Source organism: Anguilla rostrata, chromosome 2 (assembly GCF_018555375.3).
Source record: "Anguilla rostrata isolate EN2019 chromosome 2, ASM1855537v3, whole genome shotgun sequence".
Classification (NCBI taxonomy): domain Eukaryota; kingdom Metazoa; phylum Chordata; class Actinopteri; order Anguilliformes; family Anguillidae; genus Anguilla; species Anguilla rostrata.
In genome coordinates this window covers 74,066,590-74,088,070 of record NC_057934.1, presented here as the reverse complement: position 1 = coordinate 74,088,070, position 21,481 = coordinate 74,066,590, and the positions used below count along the sequence as shown (strand labels likewise).

At 45.3% G+C, this 21,481-nt stretch overlaps 1 protein-coding gene and 1 long non-coding RNA gene across 3 annotated transcripts in view; both read left to right on the top strand.

The window, feature by feature from the left end:
- Positions 1-21,481, top strand: part of cmah (cytidine monophospho-N-acetylneuraminic acid hydroxylase) — a 79,979-nt gene that overhangs the window by 42,469 nt on the left and 16,029 nt on the right. The window lies entirely within an intron of this gene.
- Positions 3,026-5,706, top strand: LOC135249127 (uncharacterized). The gene is made up of 3 exons (XR_010328594.1): positions 3,026-3,279; positions 4,149-4,240; positions 4,450-5,706. It is a non-coding gene; the product is annotated as an uncharacterized LOC135249127 (long non-coding RNA).

The window sequence follows — 21,481 nt, the reverse complement described above, 5'->3', positions numbered from 1 at the left end:
TGACTTCCTGTCTTGTGGTGTAGACCTGGCTTGCTGTTGGTGAGATGTGCCTGCTGTCTGAACTTTCCCCCTCAGGCTGCAGCCATTTCAGCTCCCCCAGGAGCTCCAGACAAGGTGGGGGCGTGGCTGGGGTCTTTAAAAGCCATTTTAATGACCACAGTGAGTCAGGACTTCAGTGTAAGGTCTTATCTGAAAGACAGCATCTCCTACAGCACAGTGTCCCCGTCACTGCACTGGGGCATTGGGGTTTATTTGACCAGAGGCAAGATTGCCCCCTGCTGCCCCACCAACACCACTTCCAGCAGCAACTCAGTATTCCCTGGTGGTCTCCCATCCAAGTACTAACCAAGCCCACACTTGCTTAGTTTCAGCCAGCCGGCAGGAGCAGAGTGCGTGGTGGTTTGGCTGCTGGAAATTTTATCTATACCCGCTTATCCTGAGTAGGGTCGCGGTGGGTGCTGGAGCCTATCCCAGCATGCATTGGGCGAGCCCAGGGGAAGCATATAAAGAGAAAACAATATAGGTCCCAAAATCGATTCTTGCGGAACCCCGCATGTCAGATGGGCAGAAGAGGATACTCAGTCTCCAATAGAAACATTAAAACATATGTTTGATTAGTAGGAGAAGAACAAATCAAAGGCAAAACCACAGATACCAACCCAATGCCTGAGCCTATCCAGTAAAATGGAATAGTCAGTGGTATCGAATGCAGCGCTTCAACCAAGTAGCACTAAAACAGAGATATCACCAGCATCCGCGGGCATAAGGACATGATGAGTCACTCTAACCAGAGCAGTTTCAGTACTGTGCAGCTGGTGGAAGCCTGATTGGAATTTATCAAAAGTGTTATTACTATCTCTGGAACCTTTTCAAAAATCTTAGATGCAAAAGGCAACTTAAAAATTAGTTGATAATTAGAAATGACAGATAGATCACGCCAGGTTTCATTAAAAGAGGCTGAACCAAGGCTTGCTTAAAAAAATCAGGAACACAACCAGAGGTTATAGACTCATTAATGATGCCAAGGAAGATGGTAGTGCATCCAGAGCAAAAGGCACATATGAGATGCATTGTCTGATAATTGTTGCAGGGTAATGGGGACAAGAAGCTGGTAAATCAGAGCTAGCTGAAGGTGGGTAATAGTAGATCTGATAAGTCTTATCTTGTCAAGAAAATGAATATGTTTTTTTTGCAGCTGTCAACAGAGGGGAGTACAGAGTCAGGGTTGACAATTAAAATAAAAACCTTGAATTAGAAACGATAAGATCATTGAGGACGGCAGATATCACCTACTTAACGTTTGTGCTAAAGGGGGCCAATATTTCATCATAATTGGACTGGAAATTGAGATTTGTTCCACTTGTGCTGAGTGGTTCTACATTGTATTTTCAGTATAGTGTTACGAAGTCCATGAATATCTCAGGTCTACATAACTGGGGTGACCTCCGTTGGGGACGGACTGTGTACAGTCCATGTACACAGCACATAAGCCTGTCCAGTGTGTCACAATTGAATAGTCCACTTGTTTACTGGAGAAAGCTGGGAGATTCGTTTCAGTGCTGCATTTTATTTCTCCCTATTGGATACATTGTGTGCATGCATCTCAATAACCACACGCACCCCTTTTCATCATCTCATTAAAGATTAATTTCTGTACATTCATGCTGTGGCTCTTATCGGACAAGCCTGCAGAGATTCAACACCCCTGAACAAATCACAATCCCTACCATCTATTACATACGGATACCGTCATTCATCCACGGGTGAGGTCTGCAATGTTCTGGTTATAACAGATACTGCCAAACCTAGAGCTGCTGCATATCGTAGTCAAGGGGTTTTGCCAGGTCTTGTCTAGGCAGAGAAAGTCAAGTCTATTGTCTGAGATAAACTCACCGAGTAGAAGACTTTTATTGTTTAGGGCAGTGGTCTCAAACATTACCGTCATTTGGCAGACAAACCCTGGTCCTGGAGAGCTATAGGGTCTGCTGGTTTTTGTTTTCACCTTAAAATCAGCACCCAATTGAGACCCAGGACACCAGGTGAGTTGAGTTAAAGGGGAATTGCACATTATAACACTTCTGGGGTCATTTTCACAACTACCCAGAGTTTTGTGTGCATCCCAGACGGTTTTTAGGTTGCTTGTTTCAATATTTAGATATTTGTAGATTTTTGATTCCCTTGTGAGTAAACCTCCACCCCCCCCCCATCCAACAGAAGCCCATTCAACATCAAACTCCAAGTTAGACTCATTGTAAACACACGTCCCTGCTTCTCATGACTGATATTGTCCTTCTAATGAATATGCCGCCCTTCAAAGCCCTACTTGTGTACTTCTGATAAGAGCCTGCTAACCTAAAGTAATATCTTGGACTTGTAACACTATACTAAAAATACAACGTAGAACCACTGAGCACAGCTCCTTGTCCCCATTACCCTGCAACAATTATCAGACAATGCATCTCATATGTGCCTTTTGCTCTGGATGCACTACCATCTTCCTTGGCATCATTAATGAGTCTATAACCTCTGGTTGTGTTCCTGATTTGTTTAAGCCACGGTTCAGCCTCTTTTAATGAAACCTGGTGTGATCTGTCTGTCATTTCTAATTATCAACTAATTATTAAACAATCAATGCTTAGATTGTGTTTTATTAATATTCTTTAAGTTAATGACCTATTGCAACTGCATTTCATTTCCCAAGGTGTCCATGAATTCAGCAGTTAGGACTCAGCTTATTTCACTGCAGACTATAACTGCATCAAATAAAAACCGATTTTGATAATACATGATTAAAGGTCCTGGGATAGCTATTCATAACATAATGAACTTTAATAGGGTAAATCATCCATCCATCAATACACAGTAGATGAGAAGTAATAAGAATTAACAGCTTGTTACATTTCAGTGAATTAAACAAAAACCAGCATAATTCAGTGGACACCCAGGACCTAATTTAGAATTAACTGTCCACAGAAATATATTCAAGATGATGTGACTTAATGAGTGTGTCAATAAATTAAAAGTTATATTAAAAGTTTTCTTAATTTTATTGCTTTGCAGCTCAAACACTCACCTAATGGCTCAAGTAACAAAGACATTGCTTACTTTGGACCCTGAAGCTGTGCTCACACTAAAACATGGACTCAACTTCAAGAAAAATCCAAAAGATGGGAAATGTTACATCATTTACAAGGATGCAGATGGTGTGAAGGCATGTAGAAACCAGTGTAAACACCAAGGAGGACTGTTTATCAAAGACATAGAGGACCTGAATGGAAAGTAAGTAACAACATGAGATGTGGTCAAGATGGGTGGAAACAAACATGACCATATTAGGGTTAGAGTCTAACCCTAACCCTCACAGACCAGATGAGTCTAACCCTAACCCCCACAGACCAGGTGAGTCTAACCCAAACCCTCACAGACCAGATGAGCCTAACCCTAACCCTCACAGACCAGGTGAGTCTAACCCTAACCCTCACAGACCAGATGAGTCTAACCCTAACCCTAACCCAAACACACCAGATTAGTCTAACCCTAACTCTCACAGAGATGTGGTCAAGATGGGTGGAAACAAACATGACCATATTAGGGTTAGAGTCTAACCCTAACTCTCACAGACCAGGTGAGTCTAACCATAACCCTCACAAACCAGATGAGACTAACCCTAACCCTCACAGACCAGATGAGTCTAACCCTAACCCTCACAGACCAGATGAGCCTAACCCTAACCCTCACAGACCAGGTGAGTCTAACCCTAACCCTCACAGACCAGATGAGTCTAACCCTAACCCTCACAGACCAGATGAGCCTAACCCTAACCCTCACAGACCAGATGAGTCTAACCCTAAACCTCACAGACCAGATGAGTCTAACCCTTGCAGACCTGAACCATTGCTGCAGACCTTTTCATGTAAACCGGATGTCTGCAACCATGGTAACGGAAAGCAAAGGCATCTATTGGTTTTTATTTTCACCTTAAAATCAATTAACAATTCAGACTAAGAAGAAAAATGTGGTGAGAGAAACTGTGTAATCAGCCACATTAATCGAGCAATTAGCTGTATTAACTAAAAGCAGCAGAAGCACTTTGTGTATCACAGCAGGTACATTGTATGGATCATCTTGTACTTTTTTCCTCTGAACAGAACAGTGCGCTGTACTAAACATTACTGGAAACTGAATGTGTCAACCATGGAATATGTGAATCCACCAGACAGCTTTCAGCAGGATGAGCTTGGTAATATTTCTGTTTTATCAGTGTTCATAAAAAAATAATAATACAATGAAAAATACCTTAAAGGAGTAGATTGTTTGGCTGACTGATTTATGGGTTGATTGATTGACTGATCCGATGTTTAGTTTGTTTAATTAATTATAAGCTTCTCAATATAATTCATCCATTAAATTTCTGAATAAAGTGGTCCCATTAAACTGTCACGTGTGCAGGGGTTAACTGGAATGATGGAAGTCTTGAGTTAGTGGAGCTGTATCCTGCTGAGCCTTGGCTCATTGACCCTAAAGTCCCCGAGCAACTTGAAGCTGGAGAAGTGACAGTAAGTACTCAAACTTGCAGCCTTACACAACAAAAATACACACTGGTCATGGCTACTGACTTTAGGCCTATTCATGACCAGAGGCGAGGAGCACGCAGCTCACAGCAGGCGGCACAGGTGGAAAATGGGCTGGATTAGGCAGAATATATTATCAGTAGGGATGGGTATCATTTAGATTTTACAGATTCCAATGCTAAAGCAATACTTCTAAAATGGTACCCATGCCTAAATGGTGCCTGAACTAATAAAAAGCAAATGATGACCATGGAAAAGAAATTTAACCACAAATTTAACCACAATTTAACTTTAATGTCAGTTTAATGTCAGCTAGCTTGCTGACAGTACATTCTGACAATGACTAAGTCGATGGAGCAAGTGTAATGCTAGCTAGTGAAGGTGTGCAGTGGCAGGGGCATGAGTGAATGATGCTTCTGTTGCCTGTAAGCACCGAAGGGAGGTGGATGAGGAGGGATGACCTAAATTGTCAAGGAGGCTGGTGAAGGGCTTTAGGTGGGCCAAATAAAATCAGACTGTCATTCACGCTCTGTTGGGGAGGTAGAGTTGTCATCTGCATAGCAATGAAGAGATATTGTACTAATGGATAATATGTCCCAAAGGTAGCATATATAGGAAAGAGATGCCCTAAAATGGACCCTTGAGGGACCCTGTAGGTGATGGAGGCAGTGGAAGAGAAACATGGATATTAAAATCACTCAGAATCAGAATTATGTCAGACATAGGCATAATAGATGGTAAATGGACTGCATTTATATAGCCCTTTTATCCACAGCACTTTACAATTGATGCCTCTCATTCACCCATTCACACACACACTCACACACCAACAGTGAAAGGCTGCCATGCAAGGTACCAATCAACTCATTGGGAGCAATTAGGGGTTAGGTGTCTTGCTCAGGGACACATCAATACGCCCAGGGTGGGGGATTGAACCGGCAACCCTCTGTCTGCCAGTCAACTGCTCTTACCTCCTGAGCTATGTCGCCCCTAGATGACCAAAAAATAACAAATTCATTTCTAAAGTCTTTGCTTGGTTTAGGAAGTCTATACACAAGAGCACAGAGCAGTGACTGTGTTCAAGTTTAGTCCATGGTAGCTTAAAGCTAGGATAACTCTTGGCTGAGGCCATGATATTTAACACACAGTCAGAAAAACCAACCAACTTTTCAAGACGATTGATTAGACTATCATTGTCAATCGTATCAAACGCTGCGCTTAGGTCTAAGAGGACAAGGATTGAGACCTTATTATCATCAGAGTTTAGTCTGAGGTCGCTGATTATTTTAGTAAGAGCAGTTTCAATGCTGTGGTATGTTCTAAAGCCTGACTGAAATTCTTTCAGGATATTGTTTTCTTTAAGAAAGGAGTTTATTTGCACTGAAACTATCTTTTCAAGTATCTTACTAATGAATGGAAGGTTGGATATCGGCCTATAGCTGGTCAGCGCATTACCATCTAGGTTGGGATTCTTTAGTAAGGGTTTTACAACAGCTGTTTTGAAGGCATCTGGGAAGATGCCTGTTTGAAGAGATGTATTTATAATCTTCAGGACATGACTTGAAACACTGTTGAACACCCACCTAAAAAATGCTGTCAGTACAGGGTCAATACATGAGGTGGATGAATTACACTCAGTGACAGTCTTGCAGAGCTCAGTTAATGTAATACAGGTGAATTTTCCCATGGTTACATCATTTTTACAGGATTTGCTGAGATCATCTGTGTTTACATCAGCAGCAATACTGGCTCTAATTGAAGTTATTTTGTTATTGAAGAACAATGCAAGTTCTTTACATTCTGATGCAGAGTACTGCGGGGTGGGGTTGGGGGGGGGGGGACAGTATTGAGTAGCTGGTCAATAGTGGAGAATAATATTCTAGAGTTTCCAGTATTCTCTGTAATAATCTTGGAAAAGTAATCCTTTTCTTGCCAGACGTATTGCTTTGTTATAGGCAGTCATGGCTTCGTTGTATATATTACAGTGAACTGTGAGCCTAGTTTTCCTCCATGTTCTTTCAGCTGCCCGACAGATTCTCTTAATTGCATTAACACTGATATTGTTTAACCATGGGGAGATTCTGTCAGTCAGCCTCTTTTTAACCTTTAGTGGAGCAGCAGTATTTAAAGCAGATGACAGGGTATTGTTGAAATTTTCAACCATGTCATTTAAAGAGCAGTCATAACTGTATGGCTCAAATTATCTCATAATATTGGAGAACTTTGCTTCAGCCTTGCCATCTAGGAATCTCTTTTGAACCAAAAATTCCCTTTTAGTCTTTGTTAAGATTAGGTTGGCATCAAAAAACACTCAGTGATGGTCAGAAATAGATCACTCAACTACTGAAATATTATCAATGTTTAATCCTGTTGTTATTACTAAGTCTAGAATGTTACTGCGCTGATGAATGGCTTCATTTACATGTTGAGTGAGTTCTAAGCTGTCCAGTAAATTCACAAGCTCCATAGCTTTGGAGTCATTCTTTTTATTAATATGAATATTCAGGTCTCCATTCAGGATTAATCTATCATACCTAGAGATAGCAAGTGAGATCAGCTCCAAGAATTCCGGTAGAAATAGTGATGAATATCTTGGTGGCCAATATAATGTAATGATGAGCACTGACAATTCTGCTTTGAGCTCAAGAGCAAGATATTCAAATGATGGAAATTCACCCAGGTCAATGTCATTATACACAAACTGTGTAGAGAAAATGGCTGCATTCCCTCCTCCCTTCCTGTTTTGCCTGACTGACTGATAAAAATTATAGTTTGGAGGACAAGCCTCTATCATTCTATCAGCGTTGCTACACCAGTAGTGCTGTTTAGCAAAGTCTCAACTAAAAACATACTGTGGTGGGGTGGGCGTGGTTTGAGCGTCGGCTGCAGAGAGAGAGAGTGTGAGAGGAGCGGCTCTCGGATCCTTCGTCACAACTGTCAGCTGGAGGTAATCAGCGCCGATAATTGTTAATTGTTTAATTGCGCTGATTGCCTCTGATTGCTTTCAACAGTGAGCCTGGGGTTTTTAAAAGGAAGACCGGAAGCTGGAGCGAGAGGGCTGATGACAAGACGGCTGCGGAACCATCGTGGTTGTATGAAATTGTCTGTAAAAGACACATCTGTAAATAAAAGAGCACGGAAGTGCTGATTACGGAAACAACTGTCTCCCGTGAGTGTGTGTTTAAACCGGAGGGGTGGCACTCGCTTGCCACAGTGGTGGCCCGTACGGGGAGCAAGTATTAAACACACAGGAGACGGCATGGAACACAGCCAGGAGCCGGGGGAAACGCCACAACCGGTGGTGGCGCTGGCGAGGATGCTGGAGGGGATGGCGGCGATGCAGGAGAGGCCTTGCGGGCGCAAACTTCCCTCCAGACCCAGGCTCTACTGCAACTGGCGGCTGCGGGAGAAACCAGCTCCCGAGAGAGACAGACCGGACCCCCCGTAGCTCTCCATCTACCAAAGATGACCCCGGAGCACGACGCGGAGGCGTTCCTTGAGGGGTTTGAGGTGGCCGCAAGGGCAAGTAAATGGCCGGAGGAGGAGTGGGTCGTCCGCCTCCTGCCCCTCTTGACTGGGGAAGCACAACGAGCGGCACACAGCTTACCCCCCACAGCGCGGACGGTCTACGGCAACCTAAAGAAGGCGGTCCTGGACCGCCTGGGATACAGCCCGGAAGAACACCGGCGATGGTTCAGGGAGACGGCCCTGGCCGGAGAGGACCGACCGTTCGCATACGCACAGAGACTGCTGGACATGGCACATCGGTGGCTGCGGCCAGAAATCCGGTCAGCAGACGAGGTGGTGGAGCTGGTGGCCCTCGAACGCTTTATCGATGGCCTCCCGGCGGAGACGGCAAATTGGGTGAGGTGCCATCGGCCGACCGGGTTGGTGGCCGCCATCACCCTGGCGGAGGACCACCTGGCGCTCTACCCCCGCGGCCAGTCACAGCAGCAGCAGCAGCAGCAAGGACGGGCAGACACGGCTCCGCGCAGGAGAGCCCTTCCTCGTTCCCTTCCTTCCCCCCTTTCTTCCTCCCTTCCCCGTGCCCAAACCTCCGCATTTTCCCGCAACAACCCTTTTGTTTCTGTTTCCCCAGCCCCAGGCTCAGTGGCGGCGGGATACGACCCACAGAGAGCTCCTCAGACGCCCGGACCGGGGTGTTGGCGGTGCGGACAACCGGGTCACCTGCGCCGCGAGTGCCCGCTCATGGAGGTGGGGCAGGTGGTTCGTGTTGTTGGCCCGCCCACCTCCGCTCCCGACCCAGACGGAGCGTACTGTATTCCGGTAAGGATTCAAGGGAGTGAACACCAGGCGCTGTTGGACTCAGGGGCTATGCAGACCATGATTCGACAAAGCCTGGTTCGACCCGAGGCGTTGTTAGAAGCATCAAGGGTATCTATAAGGTGTGTGCATGGGGATTTACACGAGTACCCTATAGTCTCAGTGGAAATTCGGTGTCAAGGGAAAAAGCATAAAATAAAGGCTGCGGTTAGCTCCCGCCTCTCGCACCCTCTGATTTTAGGCACTGATTGGCCGGGGTTCCGCCAGGCAGCTGGTAAGGTAGGGGGGGTGCGTTCACGACGGCTAGGGCTGTGTGATGTGTGTGCTGCTGTCAGCGGTGACGCGGGGTCGTCCGACGCAGCAGAGGGGGAGCCGGCACCGGTGGAGCCTCAGGGGGAGACTCCGCAGGTACCGGTGTTTCGCCCCATGGAGGATTTCCCACTCGAGCAGTCTCGTGATGACACCCTACGCTTTGCCTTTGACCGCGTGATGTCCATTGATAGTCAACAGGTGCGCCCTGATGCAACACTCACTCACCCGTATTTTGTAATAATTCGGGATAGGTTATACAGAGTGTGTTGTGACACTCAGACTAAGGAGGAAATCACCCAATTGCTGGTGCCTAAAAGCTCTCGGGAAATGGTTTTTCAGACGGCTCATTTTAACCCCATGGCTGGTCATATAGGGTATGAGAAAACACTGAACCGGATAATGGCCCGTTTCTATTGGCCGGGCATTTGGGCCGACGTGCGTCGGTGGTGTGCGTCGTGCCCTGAATGCCAACTAGTAAATTCCCCGGCTATACCAAAAGCGCCGTTGCGCCCCCTTCCGCTAATGGAGGTCCCTTTTGAGAGAGTGGGGATGGACCTCATCGGGCCGTTTGATCGGAGCACGCAGGGATACCGTTTCGTGTTAGTTCTGGTGGATTATGCGACAAGGTATCCCGAAGCAGTTCCTTTGCGCAGCATTTCGGCAAAAAGTGTTGCGCAGGCATTGTTTCAAATAATCTCCCGAGTTGGAATCCCGAAAGAGATTCTGACTGATCAGGGCACACAGTTTATGTCACGCACACTACGCAAACTGTACGGGTTATTGGGCATTCATTCTATTAGAACCAGCGTGTACCATCCCCAAACGGATGGACTGGTTTAGCGTTTTAATAGAACGTTGAAGTCTATGATCCGGAAGTTCGTTCATGATGATAGCCGTAATTGGGATAAGTGGTTATCTCCTCTGGTGTTTGCAGTGCGGGAGGTTCCCCAGGCCTCCACGGGATTTTCTCCCTTTGAACTACTGTTCGGTAGGAAACCCCGGGGGATATTGGACCTAGTTAAAGAAAACTGGGAGGAGGGTCCGAGTCCTAGTAAAAATGAATTACAGTACGTGCTGTACAATACCCGATCCATTAGGCGCTGGAAGGTGGCAGGGGCTCCGAATAACCCAAACGGAAGTGTCCTGAATTGGTACAAACCATCCGGAGCGGAGAAAGCCGTTTTTTCCTTAGATTTGGCAGATAAGGGAATCTGCCAGTAACCCTTGGTTAAATCCAGCGTCAAAAAAAATTGAGCCGTGCCAAGCCGATCCAAGAGCTTGTCGACCCGAGGCATTGGATAAGCATCAAACCGTGACACTTCATTTACCTTTCTATAATCCACACAGAAGCGAATAGACCCATCAGGCTTACCTACCAGCACAATGGGGCTACTCCAGGGACTGTGGGATTCCTCTATTACCCCCAGCTCTAGCATTGCCTTTATCTCTGCCTGAACCAATTTCTTTTTGTGTTCCGGCAATCTATAGGGGCGGGTCCGCACCGTCACCCCCGGGGAAGTCTCAATGTGGTGGTGTATGAGGTGCGTGCGTCCTGGTATGGGGGAAAACACATCAGCAAAACGCTTTTGCAACAAGGCAAGTACAGCACGGTGGAGAAAGAGTGCCTCGCCATTCGGTGGGCGGTCGGAGCCCTCCGGTATTACCTTCTGGGTCGCCCATTCACCCTCTGTTCGGACCATGCCCCCCTCCAATGGCTCCACCGCATGAAGGATACCAATGCCCGGATCACTCGGTGGTATCTGGCTTTGCAGCCTTTTAACTTCAATGTGATTCATAGACCGGGTGCACGGATGGTCGTGGCGGACTTCCTCTCTCGCCCCCAGGAGGAGGAGGGGGGGGAGAGGGGGGGGGGTTGGTCATCGGCCGGATGGCTCCCCGGCCTAATTCGGGCGGTGGGGGTATGTGGTGGGGTGGGCGTGGTTTGAGCGTCGGCTGCAGAGAGAGAGAGTGTGAGAGGAGCGGCTCTCGGATCCTTCGTCACAACTGTCAGCTGGGGGTAATCAGCGCCGATAATTGTTAATTGTTTAATTGCGCTGATTGCCTCTGATTGCTTTCAACAGTGAGCCTGGGGTTTTTAAAAGGAAGACCGGAAGCTGGAGCGAGAGGGCTGATGACAAGACGGCTGCGGAACCGTCGTGGTTGTATGAAATTGTCTGTAAAAGACACATCTGTAAATAAAAGAGCACGGAAGTGCTGATTACGGAAACAACTGTCTCCCGTGAGTGTGTGTTTAAACCGGAGGGGTGGCACTCGCTTGCCACACATACAATGCAAATTATTGCAGATCATTAACCAAAAAGGATTTGTTCGCCAATGATCTGACATTAAAGACAGTTAATTTCAGCTGTAGGGATTCTGTGACAGGAAAGGAGACTGGTTGTGGCTGAACATTGACAAATTTAAGATTACTGAGACAGGTACCAGATGGTCTGTGATTGCTATGATGTGTTTGACCATGCCACTGGCTGTTTAAGATAAGATAAGATAAGATATACTTTTATTGAACCCCGTGGGGTAATTTGTCCTCTGCATTTGACCCATCCTAGTTTTACTTAAGAGCAATGGGCAGCTGCCTCTCTGTGTTGTGCCCGGGGACCAACTCCTGTTCTGAGGCCAGTGCCTTGGTCAAGGGCACCTGCAGGAGCGCACCTAACATGCATGTCTTTGAGTGTGGGAGGAAACCGGAGTACCCGGAGTAAACCCACGCGAACACGGGGAGAACATGCAAACTCCACACAGAAAGGCCCAAAGTCGAGATCCGAACCCACAATCTTCTTGCTGTGAGGCGACAGTGCTAACCACTATGCCACCGTGTCCGCCCATCACCGGTATGTTTAAGGAAGGGGTCTGTCTCATCTGTCTCATCACCTGAGTGATGATGTCTGTGGTTATTGCTGTTTAATAGTTCATCCATTTGACTGAGCTTCAGCGTGGCAGCTTTAACTAACTCCTTGAATGGTGAGTGTGGTGGAGGGGGGGGGGGGAGGGGTCACTGGGTCGCTGATTGGTCTCTGAATGCCTTGGGTGATGTGGAGCAGAGGGTCAGGTGAGGGGGGAGTGATACAGGCTGTCTGCTGTGTGTGCACTGTCCTTCGCTCTTATCCACACATTCTTGTTTGGGTATGGCATCCCAAGAGCATGACGTAGGTTGGCACCGAGTTGTCTGGATCCAGTGATGTTTGGATGAACCCCATCAGGTTTAAAGTGGTCTTTACAGTTCCAAAAGATATTGAAATTGTCAATAAACTTTATCCCATGGCTGAGGCACGCTGATGTCAGCCATGTATTCAGGCCAAGGAGTCTGCTAAAAGATTTGATTCCTTTCCCCAAAGTTGGAATGGGGCCTGAGATTAATACATGTTGCGATTGACAGTCGCTCAGTTGTTCCAGTAGCAGGGAAAAGTCTTTTTTCAGGATCTCAGAGCCAGTTTTCCTTCGCAGAATGTCAAAAGACCCAGTGTGATAATAATCCTCATACTACTTGGATGTGTAGAGAGGATAACTGGTAACAGTCCTTTTAGCTCCCTGACAGATGTGTCAGCCATAGTTAGATTTTCAGTCTTTGCCATTCTTACATGCTTGGCTATAGAGTCCCCAATCAGAGTAGTGTCTGGCTTATCAGCTGTGGAGTTAGTAATGTTTCTTCTGGCCCTCGGCCTAGCCATGGTTACCATAGTTATGCAGATGATACACAGATATATCTGGCACTCTCACCAGATGACTATAACCCAATAGACTCACTGTGTCAATGTTCAGAGCAAATCAATTATTGGATGAGCCAAAATTTTCTTCAATTAAATAAGGACAAAACAGAGATTATTGTGTTTGGCAACAAAGAGAAGAGAATTAGTATTAGTAAACACCTTACATTACATTACATTACAGGCATTTGGCAGACGCTCTTATCCAGAGCGACGTACAACAAAGTGTATAACCATAACCAGGAACAAGTATGACGAAACCCCTAGAGAGAAGTACCGGTCCAAGTGCAGGGAACAACCGCATAGTTCAACTTGGACCCTGAAGGTTAAACTGATTAACACTAACAATGAGAACGGCAACAACGCAGTCTATGGAAAAAATACAAGCGGTAGTTAAGACAGTTAATGCACCTAAGTCAACTACGAAACAGCTGCCTAGTTACAACCCTAAGCTTACAGTCATTTACAGGGGGGTAGGGAGGGATGGGGAGAGGTGCAGCCGGAAGAGGTAAGTCTTCAGTTGTCGTTTGAAATGGGTCAGTGTCTCAGCTGTTCTGACCTCCACAGGGAGGTCATTCCACCATCGTGATTCACAAGCTCTAAAAACCAAAGACCAAGTCCAAAATATTGGCATTCTAATAGACTCAGATCTCACCTTCACCGGTCATATCAAAGCAATCACCAAAACAGCCTTCTATCATTTTAGAAATATAGCCAGAATCAAGGGTTTGGTGTCCCAAAAAAACCAAGAGAAGCTCATTCATGCTTTATTTTGCAGTAGGGTGGACTACTGTAATGGTCTCTTCACTGGACTTCCCAAAAAGACCATTAAACAGCTACAGCTCATTCAGAATGCGGCTGCTAGAGTTTTATCCAGGACGAAAAGAACAGAGCACATTACTCCAGTTCTAAAGTCTTTACACTGGCTTCCAGTTAGTTACAGAATAGATTTTAAAGTGCTGCTACTAGTCTATAAATCACTCAATAGTTTAGGCCCAGAATACATATCTGATATGTTTAAAGAGCATAAACCGAGTAGGGCTCTTAGATCCTTGGACTCAGGTCAGCTAGTAGAGCCCAGAGTCCAGACTAAACACGGTGAAGCAGCATTTAGCTATTATGCTGCATACAACTGGAACAAATTGCCAGAAGAACTTAGATATGCCCCAAATGTAGCAATTTTTAAATCCAGGTTAAAAACTTTTCTCTTTTCATGTGCCTATGATTGAACTCTAAAACTTGCACTCTATGCTTACTGCACTTTAATTGTGGAAGTAGACCTCTAGTCATTCCCGATTTTTAAATTTTTTATTTATTTATTTATTTTAATTATATTTTATGTGCTTTGTACTTTCTTTGTTGTTCCTTTTGCTTTTATTTATGTAAAGCACACTGGGTTGCCTCTGTGTAAGAAGTGTGCTATAGAAATAAACTTTGATTGAAGGTTTGATAGTGTAACAGGTTGTAAATAGACAGTTCTTCTATGGTGAAATTCCTGCAAAAATGTGTTCAGCCAGCGACACCTACTGGTCCAATAGAATAGCTAAAAGAAGCCGCTGGAAACCGGAAATCCAGCGCAGATATGGAGATCCAGCGCTGTGGTAAGTCACGTTCCAGTAGTGCTCCGTAAAAGTAATATAATAACACATTTAAAATGAAGTCTATCGAACACCTACACTGACATAAGACTATATTTGACACGTATATAGTACACATTCATTCCATCACACACTATTTTAATGGATTCCAGATTCGTATCAGATGCACATGTTAGCTATACTATTTAATTTGTAACTGAAACGAATGTTTCCCCATAGACAAATAAATTACCAGTGGTTGATGCAATATCATCTTATGCTGAACTCATGGTTGCAGGTAATGTTAATGTTGTAAATGATTACTGAAAAGAGTACTGATGTTCATTCTACCGAACGTTTTAATTGCTAAATGGTGTAGAATAATTAGCGGGCTAGTGCTAACTATTTTCATGACAAAATGGCCGCCATGAGAGTAAGAAACGCCAGTAACATTTTATGTTCACCTTTGTATGGTTTTCTTTCTGTTATGTTTCCAAACTGGATCTTTGTCACGCCTACCACCTGATCCGTATCAAAGAGGTCAACGAGTGGAAGACGGCCTTCAACACCCCGCTCGGACACTTTGAATATCTGGTGATGCCCTTTGGGCTGACCAACGCTCCTGCAGTCTTCCAAGCCCTCGTCAATGACGTCCTTTGAGACCTGCTGAATCGCCCCGTGTTCGTGTACCTGGATGACATCCTAATCTTTTCCCGTAATATACACGTGCAGCATGTCAGACAGGTGCTTCAGAGACTGCTCGAGAATAGACTGTTTGTCAAGGCAGAGAAGTGCAAAATTTATGTCGATTCTGTCTGCTTCCTGGGCTACATCATTGAGAGGGGCCAAATAAGGCCAGACCCGGAGAAGATTAAAGCTGTGGCTAAAGTATCTGCGCCCCTCACCAAACTCACATCCCCAGCTAGCTCTTTTTCCTGGACCCCGAAAGCAGAAGCCGCGTTCACCGACCTGAAGAAGCGATTCACCTCAGCCCCTGTTCTCATCCATCCTGACCCGACCTGCTAGTTCATCGTCGAAGTAGATGCGTCCGATACAGGTGTGGGAGCTGTCCTGTCCCAACGCTTCGCCACAGACCAAAAACTTCACCCCTGTACGTTCTTCTCCTGTCGGTTGTCACCTGCGGAGAGAAATTACGACATTAGTAACAGGGAGCTGCTCGCCGTCAAACTCACCCTGGAAGAGTGGAGACACTGGCTCGAGGGTGCTGAGCACCCCTTTGTAGTATGGACCGACCACAAAAACTTGGCTTACATTCAGTCAGCCAAACGACTCAACTCTTGTCAGGCCTGTTGGGCACTGTTCTTCGGCCGGTTCAACTTTACTCTCACCAACCGGCCAGGGTCCCATAATGTCAAGCCAGACGCCCTCTCCCGGCAATTCATCTCCGACTCCTCTCCTGCCAGCCCTGATAGCATCCTTCCCTCAACCTGTTTGGTGGCTGCAGTCACGTGGGAGAATCTCTTGTGAAGGACGCCCAAAAGACGCAGCCCGACCCCAGGAGAAGACCCAGTAAACTCTTCTATGTACCTTCTGCTGTCCGCTCCCAGGTCCTGCAGATTTCTGTACACTCAGTCCAAGCTCATTTGCGCTGTTGCCACAGGGTGTGGAGGAATGTCCGTGCCGCACTGCTCCGCTCCACCGACCGCAACCGCTGACCGCCATCGCACTCCAGCACCCAATTACCAGGACAAAGGGTTTGGTTATCATCCAAAGACATTCCATTACAACACCAATCCAAGAAGCTTCACTTCATCGGACCCTTTGAAATCGACAAAATCATCAACCCCACTGCCGTAAATTGAAGCTACCTACCTCCATGAAGATTCATCCCACTTTCCACGTTTCTCAAATCAAGCCAGTGTCCGTCAGTCCGCTATGTCCGCCTGCCATCCCCCCCACCCCCCGGATCATGGATGACCATCCAGCCTGCATGGTTCGTTGGGTATTGGACGTCTGCCACCAAGGCCGGGGCTACCAGTACTTGGTGGACTGGGAGGAATACGGGGCAGAGGAATGAAGTTGGGTCTCACGCAAACTTATTTTGGACCCTTCCCTTATTAAGGACTTTTATAAAAAAAACCTGGTGGGTCGCCTGGAGGCTCCTGTTAAGGGAAGGGGGGGGGGGGGGGTAGTGTTATGTTTCTGTTGTCACTTCACTTTCTAGTTGATTATCTGTTTCTCTCCTGCACGATCTTTGTTTCGGTTTGTAATATTGGCGTGGTTTCCTCGAACTCTCTCTCCCCTCAGTTGATCTGACCGCATTCTCATGTACTGGTTAATCATTCTCATTTCATTCACCTGTTCCCTGTTTGCATTCTCATGCTCTGCTCAATTATCTCTCATTTCACTCACCTGGATCACATGGTATATATTCTGTTCCCCTGCTCTTCAGTGCCAGATTGTGCCTCTGTTTACAGTGCCTTTCGAGCATTTGTCTCTTGATCTTGCCAGTGTCCTGACCACCGTTTTCTGCCTGCCGTCCTTGCTTTGTTGATTTCCTGTTTTTGACCTTCGCCTGTTTTTCAACTTTGATTTTGCCTACTGTTTTGTACTTTTGCCCCGGTGGATTTTTCTGGTTTTGATGTTTTGCACGAACTGACCAAGTCTGCGCGCGTCGTCGCCGCCGCAGGAAGGTCTGCACACGCACGCCGCAGGGAAGTGTCTGAGTGTCCGTGGTGTCAGAAGTGGGATGGCAGATCCCGGACGAGCCCCCATTTGTTACGGCCGGCTCACAGACATTTATTAGAATAAATAACAAACTACTCACAAACTAAAACAAAGGAAAACCCACAAAGTTCAAACAAAACGGTCTTCACAAAAACTACAAACCAAAAACCACAAATCAAACCACAAGCTGCACACAAAAGAAACCTGAAAGAAGAAAATCCCCAAAGAAGAATCCCCCCAGCCTCATACTGCAGGGCTTATATTGGGCCACAGGCAGGAGGAGGCAATTAAGCAATTAGGTATTACCTCCACCTGCACTACCCAGGCAAGCAGAGGCTGGGGACGTAACATGACTACGAGACTGCCTGCTGTTGTGTGCTGCTGTATTAAACTTCTCCTACGGGAGTTTTGCCACTCCGCTGTCTGAGCCTGCATTTGGGTTCACCCAACTTCGACCCGTGACACTTTCACATTAAAAAAAAAACGGATGATGCTGGTTAAGTAATAGGTATAAGTGTTATAGAAATAAATAGTAAATCCACTATACGATCGCACAATGTCTCGAAATATTATATGTATATATATTATATATGTGTATTATGTTATATTATATGTATGTGTATTATATCATTATATCATATTCTATTATATAATATGTAAAATATATCATAACAGCAGATATGGAAATCCAGCGCGGTGATGAATAACTGACCAGTGGATGACGCAATATCATCTTATGCTGAACTCATGGTTGCAGTTGCAGAATTGAAGACCACATCATCCACCAAGACATCCTTTCCTGTGCTGAACTCATGGTTGCAGTTGCAGAATTGAAGACCACATCATCCACCAAGACATCCTTTCCTGTGCTGAACTCATGGTTGCAGTTGCAGAATTAAAGACCACATCATCCACCAAGACATCCTTTCCTGTGCTGAACTCATGGTTGCAGTTGCAGAATTAAAGACCACATCATCCACCAAGACATCCTCTCCTGTGTGCATTATTGGCGGGACGGTCAACACGAGGGTCACATTGGTGCCGTGACCCAGATCTTCAATCAAGCTGATTGCCGAACCGGTGACCACCCTGCCACTCACCAGTGCTCTCTCTCTTCTTAATGACACTCCTAATACTTGATTTTGATTAGCCTATAGTTTGGCGTATGTCTCTGAATGTTTTTTTTTTCTTCTTATTTCACTGCTTCATAATGGCTTCCTTAACTTTTGATTGGCACAGACTCCAAAGGCAATCCAAAGCCTACAGTCAAGACTAGATACTGACAGCTGCATTAAGTAAGCCATTGAACATACCTGAAAAACTAGACACCTGTGATGCCATTTGTCCCTAACATGATGGTGCCCCAAAAAGAAAGGGGACTATGTATAAAAAGTACCTTACTGTCTACATGCTGAAACCAAAATGTATAAAAATACCATGTTACGACCCCAAAAAATCCACACGTTATAACGTGGAGAAAGTCCAAGTGTATCAAAAACAATCCAAAAACTGATTCATACAAACAAACACCTAGACATTTATTAGTATAAATTATAAACTAAAACGCAAACTGAAACAAATGAAAACCCACAAAGTTCACAAAACAAAAGGATCTTCACAAAACCTACAAACTACATATACAAAATCCTAACATGATAGCTTTAGGGAATGGGTTTCAGTGTCATCTAGCCCCAAAAGATCTCCTCAGTCTCCTGCAGCAGGGCTTATGTTGGGCCACAGGCAGGTGGAGGCAATCAGGCAATTAGGTAATTAGCTTCACCTGCACTACCCAGGCAAAGAGAGGCAGGGAACGTAACATACCATTTAATAAAAGCTGAAATTCTGCACTGTAACCCTCTGTAAATTGCGTAATTACAAATCTAAAATGTGGAGTACAGAGCCAAATCAAGACAAATGTATTTGTCCCAAACACGTCCAGTGCAACTTCTGATTCAGTTCTTTTTTATTTAGCATTACCACACCTAGCCCTGCCTTCTCCCTGATCCTGTCTCCTCCTGCTACCTACACTTGCACCTCACTGGTCTCTCTCCCTCCAGTTGGCTGTGCCTAGAGACTCAGAAAGACCTGAGTACATAAACATTTTCAAAGAATCAAGCTTTAAAACAGGAAACATATATTTCACACCCTATTAAATGATACTGTGTTGACATCTGGATACAGTCCTTTTTATTCCGACAACTTATTATGACTTATTATTACCTACAACTAACAATTTCTTGTTGTTTTGAGTTTCTTAGCTGTCTTCATATATGTGTTTATCAAACAGGCATTCTACCTGATTGGCCCGCCCTGGTGAGGGAGATTCTGCAGAGCCTGGGGCATTGGGCCAGCAATACCACCTACAGCCCTGCCCTAACTGCAATGGCCAGGAGGTTGGGAGGATTTAGAACAATCCTGCTCAATTGTTGTCTGCATTTTTTTGCACTCCTTTGGTAAATAACACATATTTCAAAGCATGCAGCAGCACTTGGGCATGGAGCCAGACAGCCAAGCCCCATTATCGGCTGTCAGCCAACAACAGTTGCCCGCAGGACTATAAAAAATACTTCCAAGAGGCTAGACGTACCAAAATAGTTAGTAGTGTTCCTGAGCACCCATAGAGTAAATGGTTAGCAGTGTTCCTGAGCACCCATAGAGTAAATGGTTAGCAGTGTTCCTGAGCACCCATAGAGTAAATAGTTAGTAGTGTTCCTGAGCACCCATAGAGTAAATGGAGTACTGGAGTATGTGTTTTTGAGAAGGACTGAGTACTGAGAAGCAATTCTCAAGATTTACGTTCAGGCAACAGATATAAATCTGTCAAGAAATTATGTCAGACCTGGCTAACAACATTCCAAGACAAACCATGGTAAGCAAGAAGAACCAGAATGCTAATGCTTAGCACATACAGATTCTATTCACGGAAAGCCCACAGGGGTAACCAAGGTGCAGTCTGAGGAGGTGCATCTTCAGTATGTCTTTTCAGATTATTCTGTTTCAACTTGAATGTTATTAGTCAGGTTTGACACCATTATTATCTACCTCTGCAAACTATTAATAGCTTACATTACAACATCAGAAAAGGAATTTATGTCGACATAGTGTTTATTGCTTTGTAGGTGATTGTGCTGGAAAGGATATATGTAGATTTTTCTAAAATTATTTAGAAAGATTATTTTTGAAACATAGAGCCCCCCCCCCCCCAATAAAGCAGTGCTAGTTTGAACTCATTTGTCGATATCAGCCAATACTACAAATATTTTATTGAGCATGAAATCAGTTCACCCACAACATGCACCTCAAGGAGCACATCGAGGCAACATCACGGTCCTGCAGATTCCTTCTGTACAACATCAGAAGGATTCGACCATACCTGACGACGCACTCCACCCAGCTGCTCGTCCAGGCTACGGTGACCTCTCGCCTTGATTACTGCAACTCTCTCCTTGCAAGCCTGCCAGCTTGTGCCATACAGGCACTACAGATGATTCAGAATGCCGCTGCCCGACTCATCTACAACCTTCCCAAATTCTCCCATGTCACTCTTCTGCTGCGATCACTCCACTGGCTACCGGTTGCTGCCAGGATCCGGTTTAAAGCACTGACCCTTGCCTACACTGCTGCCAACAGGACAGCCCCCATCTACTTACAGGACATGACTCGATTCTATATACTCGATTCCCCACCCCCCCCCCTTTCATGGACACTTGTTACATGTTGCCCCATCCCAGCACTTTTTGGTAATTTGTATTTGTCCTAATACTGTAGCTTATTCTTCTGCCTAGTTACATTACATTACAAGCATTTAGCAGACGCTCTTATCCAGAGCGACGTACAACAAGTGCATTAGTTCAAGGTGCAGAGGTGCAAAAGAAACACACTAGAGTGAAGTAAAGATCATAGTGCCAGAAGTGACCACATAGATCAACATAGTTGGCTTTGCAGAGGTTAGGTCTGAATAGTGTTCACTGTGTGAACTAAACTGTGTTCTTAGCTAGAAATAGCTGTACAAAATAAGTATTGTACCTTACTGAACCTGTGTTTAGCAGTTGTCTATGACCATGAAATGCACTTTTTGTACGTCGCTTTGGATAAAAGCGTCTGTCAAATAAATGTAATGTAATGTAACAACATTCTTTCATACAAATGAAAGCGAACTGTAAAGATGCTATAAGAATCACTTTCATTGACTGATGTACCAAACGGAGCACGTTTGACCAACTATGCCTGTCAGGAAATATTATAATCAGGTAGCCTACATCGAAAGTATTGGGTGAAGCCACACTTCCTCCAATGAGAGCAGCTGGCATCGCTCTCGCCAATATTG